Genomic DNA, 17,338 nt, shown 5'->3' on the forward strand with positions numbered 1-17,338 from the left:
CACCCTCAGCTAAATTCACAAACATTTTACTTCTCTCTGATGAATGTTAGAACATTATTCTGGAAAGGATGGAAAAATTGAATGATACTATATCAGAGGATGTATAAGTTCAGTAACTTTCTCAACCCCTTTTCCATACTAATGTATTCTGAAATTACCACTGCAGCTCTTTCTATACTGGAAAACATAAACAACTTGCTCCATTCTTCAATTCCTTTCTCACTGCACTTTAAACGGAATTTAATTCAATATGGCACTCAGGATGAAGTGAAATATCCAGAAGGAAGAAAAAGGTCACATTCAAAAAGGATTTATAAGACTTTCCTAATTTACATGTTTTAAACAAATGGGAAATTTTACAAGTGCAATTTTCGAGGTCCTTAATCAAAGAAGGTGCAATTTTTAAAATTATTTCATTGCTATAGTTATACATGCTTACCGATATGGATATTTTCATGCACACACACATACTCATGCATTAATAGATTCTGCCTTTAATATGATAGTTTGGAAATCTAGCTATAGTTTTTTCCATTGGCTGAGTTGGGTAATACAAATCTTGATTTTTTTTTAATGATACCTATTTATTATCTCACAGTTCTGAAGATTAGAAGTCTGGTAGTTTCTCTGCTCCTAGGGTTAAAATCAAGAAGCTGACAGGCCTGGAATGATATTTGGAGGCTCTAAGGGAGAATCCATTTCCAGGCATCTTCAGACCACCTGCATTTCTTTTCACTTGCCCCCCTTCATTTTCAAACCAGCCATGGGGCATTGAGTTTTTCCCACATTTTGAATCTCTCTTTTGTTTCTCACTCTGCCTCATCTCTTCTCCCTCTGATTGCAGAAAATTCTTTGCTTTCAGGGCTCAGGTGGTTAGATTGGACCCATCGGATAGGCCAGGCTACTCTCCCTATTTTAAATCTTTATCCCCAGTTATAAGGTTATAAGTTACAGGTTCCAGGAATTAGGGTGTGTATACCTTTTTGGGTCATTCTGTTTACTATAGTATTTTATGCAAAGGTTGAGAAAAGCAGTGATAAAGATTACTAGCCTACCATTCTCAGGTTTGCATGCAATATTGGATGTTTATATTGTAACTGTTGTATTTGGTATCATATAATGTTACTGAAGTTGAGCCACCATTAAAAAGCATTCATGATGTTAGAAGAATGAAATGGGTTAGAATGTACACTTTAAAAAAAAATAAGAGAATCAGCAAGACTTCAAGTTGTTTCAAACAATACAAACTAGCAAAACAAAATTATATACAGGAGTCAGCAAAGAACAAACATTTTTTTAATAAATCTGTCATTCTTATGGATATAAGAACAATTTACTTTGAACTGCTTTTTAAAATTAGTTGAGGAAAACCAGGAAAAACAAAAATTTTAAGATCATGATACATTGAAGTTTGAACTAAAATATTTAAATAATTTTTAAAAGAATGAAGTTAGTATTTCAACAATAATAGAATCATCATCACAGGACTAAAACAATCTGATCTTGAAAAATACTAAGCACACTCCTAGATAATCCTTTGAGAAATCTTTAAGAGAGATGAAGTAAGAATATTAGAAAATATTGGAGTGCCTGTGTGGCTCAGTCAGCTGAGCATCTGACTCTTGATCTGGGCTCAGGTCTTGATCTCAAAGTCATGAGCTCAAGCCCTGCACTGAGCTCCATGCTGGGAGTGAAGCCTACTTAATTAAAAAAAAAAAAAAAAGAAATATTAGAAAATATTATTTTTTAAATTGTTTTATATATATATATATATAGCATATATGTCTGTGTACACACACACACACAATGGAATATTATCCAGCCATAAAAAATGAAATCTTGCCACTTGTGACAACATGGATGGGCCTTGAAGGCGTTATGCTAAATGAAATGAGTCAATCAAAGACAGACAAATACTATATGATCTCTCTTACATGTGGAAACAAACAAACAAACAAAAAGACCAAGGTCATAGGTATAGAGCACAGATGACTGGTGGTTGCCAGAGGTGTAGAGTATGAGAAAGTCACTAGGTCTGAGGGAGACATGCCCTGACTAGAACCATTGTCACTAAAACATTCGAGAAAAGGGGAGTAAAAGTGACCCCAAAATCAGCCATCAGGTTAGTGAGTGAAGAGAACTAACCAAATAGAGAAAAATACATTACCTTCTTAAAAACCTAGCTATGAAATGAACACATCAGTCCTGAACACAGTTCAAGATGTAAGAAATAAGGGGGAAAATAGTCTGTGGAGAACCAAAATAGATGCTATAGAATCCATGTACTTTCTTAATTTAAAAAGAAAATCCCCTTGGCCTTTAATTAATAGGTAATGTGAATCTTATCCAAAGTCTAACACATGTTGGGGGTATAGCTCAGTGGTAGAGCATTTGACTGCAAAGTCTAACACATGTTATGTGGCCTTGGAAGATTATATATATAGTATAATATAGAGGGATGGCTTGCAAGTCTGCAGAGATAGGGATATTTTTTTTTCTTTTGTCCTGTGTAGTCATTTCACCTGGCCCAATCTGTATTCTTTCCAGCCTCATAGGCTCTGGAAATTCTTTCTCTTTCTCTAGACAACTGATGGATAGATGATAGATGATAGATGATAGATAGATAGATAGATAGATAGATATAAATACAGAAATAGATATGGAATATATGTAAGTATATATATGAAATAAATTGAGAAGGGGAGTATAAGAATCTTTGAAACTTGCTTTGTTACTGTTCTCTCTGTACTAGATATGATGATGGTAGAACATATAATCCAATGGGGATTTCTGTTCTTAATTATAAATCAGAGGAACCCTTAGCTTTATCGGTTCACTTTTTTCAGAAGTGAAATGTATGTGATCATCACAATAGTCCTCAGCCTATGCTCAGCAGCCAGGGCTTAGGGAATGATATGGCATGGAGAATACTCTGACAATCAATGGATTCCTAGGAATTAAAATGAAAGACAGCTAAGCTTCTTGATTTGTAAAACCAAAACAATTCAAGATTGACAAATAATTCTGTTTTGACTTGAATCATAACCATAAAAAAATAAAAACCTCTCAAAAAATCACATAACTGACTTCATTTATCAGTCCTATGGTTTACCTACTGTCTACCTTGATTATAGGGGACACTGGGTCCTTTACATTGCTCACATTACCCACAGAGAAGTAAGCTAAGAAGACATAGAAATAAAGATTTTGAGAAAATGATCTTAACTCCAAGCTAACTATAATTACTAGAAACCTAAAATATTACTGTAGGTGCAAATTAGAGTAAGTATTTGTAGGAGTAAGAGCTTTTTACCCTTGACCCTAATCTCTGATCATTTTTCAAGTTCCTGAAGATATAACAAAAATGGATATCCCAACATTGGTTCCTTAGTCTATAAATAATATTATGGTGTGAAGAAACATTTGGAAGTCAATGGAGTAGCCCATCCTCATTATTGTCATTATTATCATCATTGTCATCATCATTCTTGGGGAAATATAAATGTTTAATCATCAGAGGCTTGAAAGTCACAGGTATAATAACAGTCTTTTTCAGTCCAATTCAGTTTTTCAGATTAGTTAGTAAAGAAAAGTTGTATATTCCTACGGAATAGTATAAGACTCAAATAGAACTGCTGTTAACAAATATAACTAAATATGGTGTGATAGATAAAATAACTCCTCTCCTCCTCTAGGCTGTTCATGCTTAATCCCCAGAATATTACATTACATGGCAAATGGAATTTTACAGATGTAAATAAGTTTAATGACCTTGATATGGGGAGATTATCCTGGATTATCCAGGTGTGCCCAATCTAACTACATGAATCTTTAAAAGTGGAGAATTTTCCCCGCTTTGGTAGGAAAAGAGCTGTGAAGATGGAAACAGGGTGAGAGAGACACTCTGTTGCTGGCTTTATAAATGTGGAAGACAACCATGAGGTAAGGAATGTAGGTAGCCTCTAGAAAGTAGAAAAGGAAAGGAAGTAAATTCTCCTCTAAAACCTCCAAAAAGAAACAGTCCTGCTGACACCTTGATTTTAGCCCAGTGAGACCCATTTTGGATATCTGATGTACAGAATTATAAGATAATTTTTTTTTATTTAAGTCACTAATTTTGTTGTAATTTGTTATAGCAGAAAATAGAAAATTGTTATTGGCCTCTGATATTTGGAGTGAGCTGTTGATGAGGATAACACATTCCATAAAGTAAACAACAGCTACCAAACCCATTTGCCCTTTTTTACAAAATGGAAGAGCAGATTTTACTCTACTGCCTCAGTCACACATCAGTTCTTGCACTTTCTGCCATAATATGGTCCACAGAGTCCAGGACCCCTCACCATCCCACAGAACACCACCCTAGTCCACTGTCCTTACACTCTCATGCTCTTAGGACTTGGAAAGCAGTAAGGAGCAAGAGCCTGATATTTTCTCAATACCTCGCAAAAGGTTTATATCAGAGGATGAAAAAGACATCCTATTAAAAAAAGACCCGTTACTTCAGTAAGGTTATTGGTGGAAAAATGACACAGGGACATGGGTATATATGGTATACATATTGCTGCTTATTAATCCTCCCTGCACCTAAGAAAGAGGTTCAATGTTGAGGACTTTGGAGGCGTGTTATATTTCTTTATGGAAACAATTTTTTTTTCTAAAGATTTTATTTATTTATTTGACAGAGAGATAGAAGAGCACAAGCAGAGGGAATGGCAGAGGGAGAAGGAGAAGCAGGCTCTGCACTGAGCAGGGAGCCCGATGTGGGACTCGATCCCAGGACCCCGGGATCATGACCTGAGCCGAAGGCAGATGCTTAACCATCTGAGCCACCCAGGCGCCCGGAAACAATTTTCTTAATAACTCACATATTCAGTCTTTAAAAACAGTCTAATATATAAGAGAAAGATCTTGCACCATCCCATGCTTCAGAACAAGAGTATTTGAAATGTGGCTTTAGGATATGGTAGATCCTGCAAAGTGAAAACAGTGGCATATTACAGAGTTAAAATGTCTCATATAGGAGATTTATTGAAGAGAAAACAGAGACTTCTGACCAATTTCATGTATATTTCAGCAAGAATATCTTCTGCTGTAAGTCCTATAACATTGAGCCAAAAGCTGTAAAAAGGACATGGCTTGTGTAAGTTTTGAAGGTATGAATGTTTCATGTGTGTAGGTTTACTCTCTAATATGTATACCCCTGCAAAATGGTATGGTTCATGGTGAACTTAAATTGATGGCTCAAATCCATGATTAAAGATGATGAAATTGAGAGGTCTTTTTAATTATGGCTAGATACTTAGTCTAAATCTGATTTTCTTTCCTTCACAGTCATAGCTTCTCAGATTGATTGGATGTCACTCTAGGCTATAATATATGTCCTGAATTGATGACCTGTATTTCGTGCTTTATCTCCCACAGTCTTAGTTTCATTCTTAGTTTCAGACAATAGAACTCTGCAGCTATTTTAAGGATGAAGAGATTATTACAGGTTAACTAACAGGCAGTTTACAAAATCATTTAAGAGCTGGAGAAACCAGATCCTTCTAGGAATGACTTCCAGAAATACACTGACCACTCAACTAGAAAGTCAGTGGATGTCTGCTGCCGCCAGACCCCAGATATCACTATCATCCTCAACAACAAAATTCATTTTACATGTCCTGAATGTTCCTCATGTAATTAACTTCCATATGATGGTATTCTAGAGGTAAGATAGGCTTTGAAATGTGATTTTATTATTATTTTAATTCTATGTGTGAAAAGTGGAATTTATACTATGGTAAGCTATCAAAATATAGGAAGCCAATTTTCAGATTTTATTTTCTAAATACCATTTTCCATTAAAAAGGAATCAGGGCTTCTTGAAGAAATAGTTGATTCTAGGGCCAGGGTAGGGAAAATACAAGAATATGGAACATCGTGTAATGCCAGAAAGTTAAGGAAGTACAACGTGAGGGGAAGAAGAGGGAAGAATGGGTACAAATAGGGATTACCTGAAAACACTCTCAATGGACAAATGTTGCATGCAGAAAATATTTGAGCAACAATTTAAATAATGATAGGATTGGATTATAACTCAAATTATGAAATAAATGTACATGAATCCAACATGATTGGATAAATAACTAGAGAAAAAAGGAAACTCTTTCTTAGAGAAAAATTCTGAATACTGTATGTAGTCACTTGCCCTCCCTAAGAGGTGGTGCTTAACTCTCCTCCTCTTGATTGTGGGTTGAACCTAATGACTTACTTTCAAATGATAGAGTATGTGAAGGGGAAAATAGTGACGTGAAGAAAGCTGGCAAACACTATTTTATTTGTTTATTTATTTATTTATTTATTTATTTATTTTATATTATAAAGACATTCTTTAAGTAATCATTTGGTACTAGTGACAAACACTACTTTAATCAAGTGATCAAGGTTAGCATCACCAGTAATGAGTCAGATTGATATCATGAAGTTTCATGAGAAAAACATCAGACAAACCTCATTGAGGGACATTCTAAATACCTGACCAATATTTTTCAAAACAGTCAAAACCCTGAGAAACAAAGACTGAGAAACTGTAATAGAACAGAAAAAGCTTGGAAACATGATGGCTAAATGTAATATGATATCCTGGATTGAATTATGGAACAGTAAAAGGACCTTAGTGGCAATCTTGATAAAGTTACAGTTTAGTTGATAATAATGTGCTAATGATGATGTTCTAGTTTGGACAAATGTTGCATGTAATATGTTAACATTGGGAGAATCTGTAGGTTATAAGGACCTCTGTACAGCTTCCAACTTTTCTATAAAACTAAGAGAATTTCAAAACAAATCATTTATTTAAAAACATAGAGAAAAGGTCTTCCAAAGATTTTATGCTGCCATAGTATTTCTTTAATAAGAAAGATACAAAGAATAAAGGCCACAGTTTGAAAGGAAAAGTCCCAGACACCAAAAGAAGCAGATCAATGGTGAGACATATTAATGTTCAAGCAGTAGAGAGAAGATCTACAAATTCTGCTGTTGATTCTAGACCTAACTTTAATTCAAGTCAAACCTTTATTTTTAGATTACATGAGGGCAAGCCTACCGTAGTCGTGTTGTATATTTCTGATATCAAATTTCATTATTAGCACGTGTAAAGGTTAAAAACCAAAATATTTGCAATTAAATAAGCTGTATATATCCACCGGCCAGAGGCTAACAGGAATGTGCAAAATTAACAGAGTTAGGCTTAGTACATGCTAAAGCAAGAAAATTCCCACAGTATGGGGAATTCTGGGGCATCTCAAAAAATAGCCTTAGAAAGAGTACTAATAAAATTTGGAAGACAGAATTTAGTCATGAAATGATCTTGTCAGGGATTGTAAAAAATTATAAACTAGAGTTTTGAGAACAGTGGTCTTGTCTTTAGAACACATTAGTCCATGAGGAGTTACTGTAATATTTTCTTAGACTACATGTATCTAATGAACTGGAAAGAGTTTAAGAGTTAAGCTTAGTCTGTTAGTAACATCCTGGTTTGGTTTGAAACAGTTCCTCTGTTTTATAAGTTATAATGTAGTCCATTTGGAAAATTCTGTGGTTTCTCTTACATGTCTCAATTCCTCCTGACATTCTCCCTGTCAGAAGGGCTATTTTTCACTTTATCAAAGCCAATCAACACAGCAGAAGATTAAGTAATGAAGTAAAATGTAATTTTTAATGCTTCGAAACAAATCTGTTCTATATGCCAGGTGCTGTTCTATTCAGTCCGAATGTTTTTTTTTAATCTGTGAAAGTCCTTGTAATTGTATGTTGCCATGATTTAGGACAGAATTAGCCCAGAACAGTGTGTATAGCAGTAAAAGTTTATTTTGCTAAATTGCTTGCCTATTCTATAAGTCCTATAAAATTGTCTTTTAAAGAACCTAGAAATTCTTCAAATATTTTTCTTATAATAAGCTGTAACATTTTCAAATATGACTAAATAAATGATGTATAATCTATATCAATCCTTTATTTGCCTTACAATTTAAGTTGTATGTCATCTTTTATTTTTTATTAAATAATTCATATTAGCAACTTTTAGTTATATACTTAGCATAATAAGTCCAGCAGCTTTTACTTAATAAGTTCAGGATTCCAAGCTCAAAGACGGTATGTTTTATGCTTATTCTGGCACAGTGATTGACACCTACTTAATGCTCAGTAAACATTGTTAAATGTATGATTGCCTGATGAGTTAATGGAAATGGTCATGTGGAGAGAAATTTGAGGTGCATTCTCAAATGATAAAGCAGAGGGACCAGAAGACAGAAGTAATAAATGAATTTACTGACTGCTTATTTTGTAATGATCTTATCAGTATTGTGATTTTTTAAAAATATGCTAGTGAATATTGAAATTATTGTAGTCATAGGCCATAACAAGTTACAAAAAAAGAAAGAAAGAAAGAAAGAAAAAATAGCTTGTTGTATTCAATTAGTTTTTCTTTCTGCTCAAGAGAAGATTATAACTAAGATTAAGATCAATTGCTAAAAATGTGTGTGAAAATACCTGAATAACTAATCCCCCTCTGCTATCAATTTCATTGTACCTGTAGAATAAACTTATTTACTGCTCATAGTAGAAATAATTATTAGGAAGCCAATATTTTCTGTAAAGGGAAATACGAGTTTTTCAATGAGCTTTTGATTTCCTGAATTCCAGAGAATATGTCATGTATCATGTTTACTGGTTTATTAGCTTGGTTTACCCATGTAAACTGGTTCTCTCAGGGAGAAGTCATAACAGAGGCATATATCACTTTGTCCATCTTCCAATAATTATCTTATATCTTACATTTGAACAACTATTAGTATGCAACCAAATATTATCCTTAAATTATATTACAGTACAGTAATCAAGCTCCATGCTTACTATTAGAAATTAAGTATTTCCAATAGTTATCTTTGAAATCACAAAAATCCTGATAATTTTACATTTGCCTTACAGATCATTGTAACTTCCCCTTGTCAATAGTCTCAGCATGATTATAACACCATCCTAGAAACTTAACTTTGTTACATCTGGAACATAACCTATTTTTCAGTCACACATACAAAATTCATTAAGCAAAACTCTTGAACATTGGAACACTCTAACTTCTTGATCGTTATTCTTAAGCTCACCACCAAATCCACATATATTTAATAGCAGCTGATTTTCTCAGTTCAAATTAATTTAAAAATAAAATTTTGTTAAAATATTATATTTTTCAAAATCATTTATCTCTTTGACCGCTGAGAGGAAGCCTGTTGTTCTGACCAGAAAGCCATTGATAAACTTCCAGTGTTCCTGAGTTTAAGTCCTTGAGGTATCATAATTGTCCTCTTTAATGACTTTCCCCAGTACATTTGATTTAACTTGTGGAGCTATATTTTCCATGTCCTCATGATACAGTGCATATTGGTGAGGTTTTATTGTCTAGATGCTTATCTAGAGATAAGACCTAAGAGATCACTGGCTCCCTATCAAGAGAGTGGAGCACCTCCTCCAACCCTAGCTAGGGTAGTGAAACTGAAAGGGGCTCAAGCTCTGCTCTGTTTTTTAATTTTAAACCACAGAATTTTTATTCTCTATACCTTCTCACATCTGCCAATTAGTGGAAAACATTTACATACTTTTTATTAATTAATTAATATTAATGATTATTTTAGTCTGTATAAAAATGCCATGTCTATGACGATGCTATTTGCAGGGGCTTATGAAATAAGAGGCAGTCATGATATTACTGTAGAATACACTGCATAATATTATAGCCATCTTATTTCATAAGCCCCTGCAAATAGCATCATCATAGACATGGCATTTTTATACAGACTAAAATAATCGTTAACATTAATTTAGCACTACTATGTTAAACACTTATCTTTCTTTTTTTTTTCTCATACAATTCCATGTAGAAAGCATTCTCATTATCCCTAGTTATATGCAAGGAAAATGATGTTTACAGACGTTAGCTAAATTGCACAAAGTTAAACAGCCAATAAAAGGTAGAGTCAGGATTTGCATGTTAGCATTCTAGCTGCAGGAGTGCATGAATTTAAAACACGCCCCGCCATTCAGTGTGTTCACTAGCCAAAGAGTAAGTGTGACCTGTAATTGTCCCTGCTCTCTGCTCACCAAGCCAGGAGCTGTTGTGACCTGCATCAGCCTGGAGGATGGTAGCCTTGAATATTACTCAAAGGTTAAAAGATATGTTCAAGACTGGCCCTTGTTAATACAGTGTCCAGCATCTAACTGGTCAGCATCCAATACCTGGGTACTCCTCCTTAGTAGGTTTTACCCCATATTTAAAATCTGTTATAAGAAACCGTGTCCTGTGTTCCCAACACAGTGTTTCAAGCTTGATCTTTTTAATTCATTCTAACAACTGTAACAAATCCACAAATGCACAAGTGAAATGACTTACTGCTGGGACCACAAAACGAGTTCTATGTGCCCTGACTTAACATTTGTGGCTTTTCCAGCAGAGTAAACTAGACACGTGAGTTCTTATTTATTAAAATGTAAAGAAACAGCATTCAAATTTCCCCTCTTCCCAAATAGTAGCTATATTGTTAAAAGGTGACTTTACAAGGGATATTCAGAAAATGCAAATAAAAATACACTTTATTCTTTATTGAACACATTGCTATCAGCAAAAGTTTATTTTAAGAAGGATTTTTAAATATTTTTTTTAAATTTTTTATTATGTATCACCAATCCTTTAAAGTGTACAGCACTTAAAAACATTGATGCTCTAATAATTTGAATTAAAGACAATCTAAGTATTTGAGCAGCCGTGCTATGAACTGAAGTGTTCCTGACCTCTGAATACTTATTTTACTACCTTTCATCAGTCAACCTATTTAAAACTGTAGAATAATTACATCAAGTAACAGCATGTATGTCTGTTTTGAGGCAGATATTTATGAACTTAGACTATGTAGTTTAAAGAGATTTACCTGTTTTTCCTAATTATTTTTACAAGAAATATAACTGAGTGTGTATTTTAATAAAAAATCAGAAAGTATAATACAGAAAAAAGAAAGTATCCTTGTATAAATCTTCTTGTGAGAAAATTTTTATTCTTTTATCTTTATTTATGTACTATATTATATTAATTAGTACCCATTGTTATAAATCATTATCTAATTATGTATATTACATAGTAGACACAAATTTCTCTGTGTAAACATATTTTTAAAAATGTGGAACCAATTTGTCTGGCCTTAAATCAGCCTTACCAACTGATCATCAGTTCAGAGAATAGCTGCCAATAATTAAGCATATACGAGGGAACTGGCCTTCTACTAGGTACTTTATGTATGTTACCTCCCATGTGGGGTAGAACTACCTGGAGATGTTGATCAGTGGGAAAAAATACTTTTTCTGTTGTGAATGTCATTCTCTTGACATGGTACCTTATTCTCTATTTTTTTTTTTAGATTTATTTATTTATTTGAGAGAGAATGAGAGACAGAGAGCACAAGAGGGAAGAGGGTCAGAGGGAGAAGCAGACCCCCCGCTGAGCAGGGAGCCTGATGTGGGACTCGATCCCGGGACTCCAGGATCATGACCTGAGCCGAAGGCAGTTGCTTAACCAACTGAGCCACCCAGGCGCCCCTTATTCTCTATTTATTTCATGTTTTTATCACTAATTTTTGAAGGTTTCAAAATGTTTGTTTCTGGAATATAAAGCTAATTATCAAGAACAAATAGCCCTTTCCTGTTTTCTTTAAAATCACTGACAATCATGTATATCCATAATACTTCTCTGTGTTTCTTTGCAAAGATTCACAGAGGTAGTGGCAAATGTTTTGTTTCAAGGAATAAAATTCAGTTCTCAAGAAGAGAAACATCCTATTATAATTGAAATGCTTAGATTCCCTTGACATAGATGAAATTCGATGGGTAACTCTTTACTTCATGAAACCATTGTAGATACAGCCGGGCTTGGGTGAAAATGATACATTTTGGGAAAGATTTTAAACAGGCACAACTTAATGTTATAAGTTGGATTTAACTCCAAGTTACTGAAATATTTACGTACTGTTTCTTTCTGCTGTCAAGTAGCTTGCTATATGTGAATGTTATTTAGACATGTAATCATTGAGGTTAGGTTACTAAGCTACTGTGCAAGTAAGGAAAGTTGAAATCCTTTTTCTTTATTATCGGTTGAGTTTGATGCACTCTGGCTTTCAGATAATATTCATACTGTGTTCCACTAAGAATAAGCTTTAACTGAGCCTCCAGGGACCCACATAGGTGTGATACACAAAAGGAACAGGGATGCTTGAGATATCACTTATAGAGGATGACTTAGTTGAGGGCACACTCAAAAGAGCCTATTGATATTATCCCATTAAAAGATGGACAACGAGAAAGCAAAAGGAGAAAATTAATGTGGGAAGAAGGGTTAAAGAGAAAAGCAAGAAATATAAGGGAGGGAATCCTACATTCATAGAATCTTTATTGTTTTACCTGGCTTAAGAGATGAATGTAGCATAAAATTATAAAATAACAGTATGAGTTAGAAGCAAGATCATTGCAATTATAATCATGATGATCGTGATAAATTACTTATAAGACAATGAGAAAATGCTTGAATTTTAAGTGATATGCAATCCTATAAGAATATCCAGGTTGCCATTTATTATGCTCAGGCAGGAGTGGGCATATATTGCAAAAAAGGTAAATCTCTCCAGTTTAACTTATTTTCAGAGAATATTTCATAAACTACTTTTAAATAAAGTCAAGATTTTTAAATGTTTTTTTTTCAGGAATAAAATAAATCATATTTTGATAGATATCTGTTTATTTTGAAGAAAATAAAACAAATCATTGATTCTTCTCCTTCTCCTTCTTTTTCTCCTACTTCTCCTCCTCCTCCTTCTTTTTCTACTTCTTTTTCCTAAATAATAAATGTTAGTGACAGGTCCATAGACTAAAGCTGTAAGTAGACAAAAGCTCCATTTGGATTTAGTCATACTGCTTAATACATAAGGGAAGTCGTGCAAAATTTTTTAAAATTTGTGTAGGATTTAACCTACGTCTCAAGGACAGTATATTATTATGAAGGACTATGCATCCAAAAATGAATTAATCAGTTAATTAACAAAAGAACAAAGCTGTTTCTATTTGACAACATTAAATGAATCATTCTACAAAATATCAAGCTTATATTTAAATGTTCTAAGTCTTATTCCTCCCATGTAAAAAGTTACTTTTTATTTTATTCTTAATACTTGTGATTTCTTTCTTGCTAAAGTTTTTTGTGCCCCTTTTATTTAGATCAAGTTTGGATGTGGTTTTCTTTCTTTTTTAATATTGAAGGTTTCATGGTCAACATAACATAACAACATGAAAGCTTTGTCCTAATTATGCAAAATAGTTTTGATCATTTTAACGTATGAATTTAAATTTCACACACGTCAGCTTTAAAAACTAACACGGTGGTTTCTGTGTGAGATTACTCATAGAGCCAACATCATGAATATTTTGAAGTAGGCTCTCTCAGTTATTTAACTTTCATTAATGGTTATTTGTACTAATAAAAATGCAGTATCAATTGTCTCAAGCTACGTAAAACTACCTTTCCTATGATCATAATGCAATGCAAATGTTCTCTATTTCCTGAAAGCTCTTTTTTGCTGTCTTACCTCTTCATTTCCTAAAGCACAAGCCTTTTCATTTGTCCCTGTTGGGATATGAATTATTCCTTCATAGGTATACAGGATATCATAGTAAAAAGATAACACTTTATGGGGTATATAAATAGAACTCTGATTAAATCCTGACTATTCTTTTTAACAGCTGCGTGACCCTGAGCAAAGAACTTGACTTCTCTGATCCTTAATTCCTAGATGTGTAAATGGAGATAATAGCACCTGCCCCAAAGGTAAATGATGTAGCGTAATTAAAGCATCAGACAGAAAGCACATCAGTAGTGAGCACTTCATAAATATGAGTTCATTACCTCCTCCCTCCTACTACTGTATAGCAAGTTCTCCTAAGATAAAGCAGGAGCTTTGCTGGTGCCAAAAAAAACCAGTGTAATGACACTTAGGGAATATATTATTCATTCATTTTATATTCATCATTGTGCATATGGTTAAGATTTTTTTTGACAGGCCTTAGAAGTCAAAGTAATAAAATCATACATTTAAATTCCATAAGTGTAGGGGCGCCTGGGTGGCTCAGTCATTAAGCATCTGCCTTCGGCTCAGGTCATGATTCCAGGGTCCTGGGATCGAGCCCCGCATCGGGCTCCCTGCTCAGCGGGAAGCCTGCTTCTCCCTCTCCCACTCCCCCTGCTTGTGTTCCCTCTCTGTCTGTCTCTCTCTCTCTCTGTCAAATAAATAAATAAAATCTTTAAAAAAAATAAAAAATAAATTCCATAAGTGTATTTGTTGCCCTAGGAAATTTTGATGTTTTTTGACTCCATACATTGAAATGCAACTACAAATTTTAAGTATGATAATTTTCCATGAAGTCTTTGGAATGTAACCCCTTAAGATACAGAATTCCAAAGTCTGCCTATTATTTGAGAGAATATTAGAAATAGCAACCCTTAAACACCTATTTCAAATTATTATTTAATTGTCAAACTACACGGACTTAAATAAGTAAGCCAAATGCCCAAGAACACATAACTATTCACCCGTGATGTAGTAGATACTATGCCAGATGGTTTGGAAACCTCAAAATAAGTCAGTGAAATAGACACTTTTAAACTTTGTCAAACTGGACAAATCTGGACTTAGAGAGAAGGAGACTTTAATTTAAAAAAATTAAATATTGCAATAGGGAGACTGCTCTAATCTCAGAAATCGGTGACTATCTCAAATTCAAACAGAACAAGGTTTTTTCTTATATAGGATAAAACGGGGACCAGCACAATAGGCGGGATCTTTGGTGGGGAAACTGGAAATGACCAGTTGCGTCTGATAGGAAAAGCGTCTCCCTGCGATCAGCTGATTCCCAGGAGAAGCTGACAAGGTGGGCATGTTTCACTTTTGTTCTTGATCAGGCTTGGGGCCAAGCAGAGTTCAGGGGTCTGTAGGTAAAAGAGAAACCTGACTAAAATTTGGTAAAGGCAAAGCAGAGGGTAAAAAATGGGCAATGGTGAACATGTGTTCACTTTCTTTTATTTATTTGAAGATTGTTAGGACTGAATTGTATTCTCCCAACATTTATGTGTTGAGGCCCTAACTCTCAAGGTGACTGTTTTTTTGAGATAGAGCTAGAAGGAGGTAATTAAGGTTAAATGAAGTCATAGGGTGGGGCCCTAATGTGATAAGATTGCTGTCCTTGTGAAGGACCAGAACTCTCTTTCATGTGTCACAGGGGAAAGGCTACCCGAGGACACAGCAAGAATGCAATCATCTGCAAACCAAAAAGAGAGCCCTCGCAAGGAACCAAATCTGCGGGCATCTTGATCAGGATTTCCAGACACCATAACTGTGAGAAAACAAATTTCTGTTGATTAAACAACTAAATCTGTAATATTTTGTTATGACAGCCCTAGCAAACTAAAACATAGGAAAAATTGAAGCTCCAAGAATTTAGAGTTTATCCCATTTCACAACCTAGTATGTAGGGGAATCAAATATCATTCCCAGATCTGTCCGATACTAGTATCCATGACATACCACCTTGTCACACTGTCTTTGCAATTAGTGAATTGCTGAATTATTTAAACCTTATTTTTTGTTTCTTAATCCAGATACCAAACTATTATGCCATAGCTGCCTTGATATGATATAACAGTGAAGTCCACTTCACCATAGTGCTCTCTTGAGAATATTCAGCTAGCAGTCCTTGAAAAGGACAACGTTGCCCTCTCTACACTCTTACTCCATTCAGTGGAGTTTCCATACCTTTTACATATCAGGGATTAAAGTCTTCATTTTCATTCAAAGGACAGTAATAAAATCTAAGCAAGGTTGCTTATGCAGAGCAAGTATCTGTTTTACTTCAACTATGTTTATTTAGGGTGGTTTTAGGAAAATCATTGGGAAAAACTAAAAACATCCCTATTCATGCTATGCCTTGGTGCCTCCGTGGATTCTCTTAATTTCACTTTTCTTCACATTTTTGCTAGGGGAAAATTGTTTTTTAAAAAACTATATTAATTATGTCTATACTATTTTTACTTTCCATCTTTCATTTGTCTTATTGATCCATATGATCTTTCTTCCTTACAGATATAAGGTGTTGTTTCATGCAACTTCAAACGAATAATAGGAATATTAAGGAATTTATGTGTCTGTTTTGCTAAGGCATTATTTACATATATTTATTACTGTAGATTAAAAACAATTTTCTCTGAGAATGAGATTAAACATCACACAAGATCATAATGGGGCATGCTTTATTTAGAAAAATCAGCATTTGCGTAAAGCATGTGGTTTAGGATCATATGTATCTTGCCTTCCGTACACAATGAGCATTTTAATTTGTGGATTTTCTTAAATAGGAAAATGAGTCATCAGATAATAGAAGTTCATTTTGCATAATAGAAACTGTATAACAAGACAGCACAACTCTTACCAGGTGAGAATAAGACAAAAAAAAATAGCATAAAATAGGAGCTTTCTATTTAGGACAACACTTTTTAATAGTTTTTAGATTCCTTTGCTAATCCAATAAAAGCTATTTACCTTTCCCTAAAAAGGGCATAGGTGCATAACCATAATAGCATGCATATAATTACAGTGGATTCGTAGACTCTAGAAACCCTAAATCTATAGGAAGTTTTATCATTATATTTTTTAATCCTTTCATTTAATATCAAATCTTCTACATGTTAGAAGGGATATGGGAATTTAAACAAAAAGTAAATGTTAGATAATAGTTGTTAAACATTATCTTGTCAGGATGAGAGCAAAATACAACCTCATTTGAAGTTTAGTAAAATATTCCACTCCAGAAATTAAAAGACCAAAATGGCATTTGGAAGACTATTTTTCAATGTTTTCATCTGTAGAAAGTACTCTATAAAAAATAGATAACATTAGAACCAGTGTGTGTGTATATATATATATATATATATATATATATATATATATATATATGAACTGGGAACATCTTTTTTGTAATATTTGGTCATTGACCTTAGTTCCTGACACAGAGTCCATAAATCACTTGGGATTTCAAGGTTGATGTCAGTGTCTTTTGTTCTAATGAGATGACTCTTAGTGGGTTCCTGGATGGGGACTGGTTACCAAAAAGACCAAGCCATGATTAGAAGCTTAGAATTAAAGAAGAAGAAGAAGAAGAAAAAGAAGAAGAAGAAGAAGAAGAAGAAGAAGAAGAAGAAGAAGAAGAA

This window comes from Mirounga leonina, unplaced genomic scaffold, assembly GCF_011800145.1.
Source record: "Mirounga leonina isolate KUSES-001 unplaced genomic scaffold, KU_Mleo_1.0 Mir_127, whole genome shotgun sequence".
Lineage (NCBI taxonomy): Eukaryota > Metazoa > Chordata > Mammalia > Carnivora > Phocidae > Mirounga > Mirounga leonina.